The 3,195-nt window shown below is 48.1% G+C and overlaps 1 pseudogene; it reads left to right on the forward strand.

Annotated features, from left to right (window-relative positions):
* The first annotated feature begins 289 nt into the window (after window positions 1-289).
* Window positions 290-466, forward strand: LOC120996739 (annotated as a pseudogene).
* Window positions 467-3,195: the final 2,729 nt, after the last annotated feature.

The raw sequence follows: 3,195 nt of genomic DNA on the forward strand, positions 1-3,195 counted from the left end.
CCTCTCTCTGCGTTGCCGCAGGTCCAGCAATCGACGACGACAAGGCTGCTTCTGGAGGTGATGGTGAGTGGTGACCACAACTCTTCCTCTTCATGCTCATCTACGGCCTGATCCAGCACTCTTCGCAGGGCATGCTCCAGAAAAAACGCATATGGGATGAGGTTGATGATGTTGCCTTGGGTTTGACTGACCAGGTTTGTCACCTCCGCAAAAGGACGCATGAGCCTACAGCCATTGTGCATGAGCGTTCAGTAACGCGCCCAAACAATAACCAGCTCCGCAGAGGCTGTCCTCTTTTTTTTAAATGAAAAAAATCTGTTCTTAACAGTTTAATCTCTGTTTTGTCCCCTATCAGGGGCCGGTGTATGGAATAGATTTTAGGAACCAGGAGATGGAAAAAGATGCTTGGTCTGTCCTCTTACTTCCAATTTGGGGCACTGCATGTGCGCCGTGCAATGTACTGTGCTACCAGATATAAGTGGTATGTTAAGTAGTACTATTCCTATCAGTTTAATCCTTGTTACGTCCCCTATCAGGGGACGTGTATTGAATAGATTTTAGGAACCGGGAGATGGAAAAAGATGCTTGGTCGGTCCTCTTACTTCGAATTTGGGGCACTGCGCGTACGCCTTGCAATGTACTGTGCTACCAGATATGAGTGGTATGTTAAGTAATACTATTCCTATCAGTTTAATCCCTGTTACGTCCCCTATCAGGGGACGTGTATGGAATAGATTTTAGGAACCGGGAGATGGAAAAAGATGCTTGGTCGGTCCTCTTACTTCGAATTTGGGGCACTGCGCGTACGCCTTGCAATGTACTGTGCCACCCTATATGAGTGGTGTGTTAAGTAGTACTATTCTTATCAGTTTAATCCCTGGTACTTCCCCTATCAGGGGATGTGTATCGAATAGATATTAGACAACCGCAAAGAGTTGTCAATAGTTGACACACTCATGACGTAATTTTTATTAGTCAATCTTGGTGTAGTGATGACTGTGCTCGTGCGCATGTTTGGCAGATTGCAGGGGATGGCGGTTTTTCAAAGCCTATTGTCATGCTGAGGTAGTTCAGTGACAGTTAAGTGACCTAGAAAACAATGATTCTGCAGTGTGGGCCCATTGTTGGCCTAGTAGGCTTTAATGATCACCATAGATGATCACAAAGAAAATTTATGTTTTTTCTATGCAAAATTATCCAGCCGATCGCTTTTGGTCTGTTCACAATGAAGCAACGACCTTATCATCTGGGGTGTGCCAACATTGCCATTGCCAACACACTCATAGAGGTGATCGCTTCATTGTGATACGAAAGCCCCTTCACCACAACAAGGTAACGATCACGAAGGGGAATTGACACATGTATGTGCCTTTTTTTTTGTTTTGTTTTTGCATCCACAGTGCAGCACCAGAGGCCAGAAAAATTAGGCATGTACACATGCCTGAAAAACCAGGCATTGTTGCAGCCGCTGCTGTAGCCGGAAAAATTGATGTTTTCCAGGCAGAAAGTGCACTAAAACGTTACGGCTTGAACCCTAGTTGGTGGCGGAGAAGTCACGCAAGTCATCCGGCATGCAGAGATAAAATACAGCAGCGTGTGGACCATTTTTAGCCCAAGGCAGCTCATCTCATCAGGCCTTTTTTAGTCAAATGTATCGCCCACTGTCAGTCCCTTTGGGATCCATGCCTCATTCATCTTAATAAAGGTGAGGTAATTTAGACTTTTTTGACCTAGGCGACTTCTCTTCTCAGTGACAATACCTCCTGCTGCACTGAAGGTCCTTTCTGACAGGACACTTGAAGCGGGGCAGGCCAGAAGTTCTATCGCAAATTGGGATAGCTCGGGCCACAGGTCAAGCCTGCACACCCAGTAGTCAAGGGGTTCATCGCTCCTCAAAGTGTCGATATCTGCAGTTAAGGCGAGGTAGTCTGCTACCTGTCGGTCGAGTCTTTCTCTGAGGGTGGACCCCGAAGGGCTGTGGCGATGCGTAGGACTCCGCATGTCCTCCATCAACAACATGTCTGTAAAGCGTCCTGTCCTTGCCGGCGTGGTCGTGGTAGGAGGAGGATTACTTTCACCTATTCCCCTGTTAGATTCCCATTGTGCTGTGACATCACCCTTATACGCTGTGTAAAGCATACTTTTTAACTTGTTTTGGAACTGCTGCATCCTTTCCGACTTGCGGTAATTCGGTAACATTTCAGGCACTTTCTGCTTATACCGGGGGTCTAGTAGCGTGGCCACCCAACACTGTGTGCCAGACATGCCAGGACTTTCTTTTCCACAATAGAGTACAGGTTGGGGATTGCCTTTTGTGAAAAGAAATTTCGGCCTGGTACCTTCCACTACCAATAGCTACAAAATTTTTTAAGGTCTCAGACTCCACCAGCTTGTATGGTAAAAGCTTGCGGGCTAAGAGTTCCGACAAGCCAGCTGTCAGACGCCGGGCAAGGGGGTGACTCTGCGACATTGGCTTCTTACGCTCAAACATGTCCTTGACAGACACCTGACTGTGGGCAGATGAGCAGGAACTGCTCAAGGCGAGAGGCGGAGTGACGGATGGTTGAGAGGGGGCAAGGAGGACAGCAGTGGTTGACGTGGCTGAAGATGCTGGACCAGGAGGAGGATGGTGGCTTTGAGTTTGTGTGCTGCTTGTACTCGTCATCATGTGTTGATCCCATAGGCGTTTGTGATGTGAGATCATGTGCCTTCGCAAAGCAGTTGTACCTAGGTGGGTGTTGGATTTCCCACGACTCAGTTTCTTTTGGCACAGGTTGCAAATGGCATCGCTGTTATCAGAGGCAGACACACCAAAAAAATGCCACACTGCTGAGCTTTGCAATGACGGCATTCTAGTGGTGGCAACAGCATGCGTTGATTGGCGTGCTGTCTGGCTGACCCCGGGTGCCGATACATGCTGTCTGACTGTGCCACTAGCTCCTTGCGACGACCTCTTCCTGCTTCCAACTCATCTCCTCCTCCTCTCTGTCTCCCCATCTGAACTTTCCCCCTGTTCTTCTTCTCTTCGAGTGGGCACCCACGTGACATCCATGGACACATCCTCATCATCAACCGCTTCAAAAGGAAGCAAAGGAAGCAGCAGTGGGTACAACATCATCATCATCACACCGTACGTCCATGTGTGTAATGCTGCCTGACTGAGACATATCCCTGTTATCTACATCCTCTGGCAAT

This window comes from Bufo bufo, chromosome 3 (genome assembly GCF_905171765.1).
Source record: "Bufo bufo chromosome 3, aBufBuf1.1, whole genome shotgun sequence".
Classification (NCBI taxonomy): domain Eukaryota; kingdom Metazoa; phylum Chordata; class Amphibia; order Anura; family Bufonidae; genus Bufo; species Bufo bufo.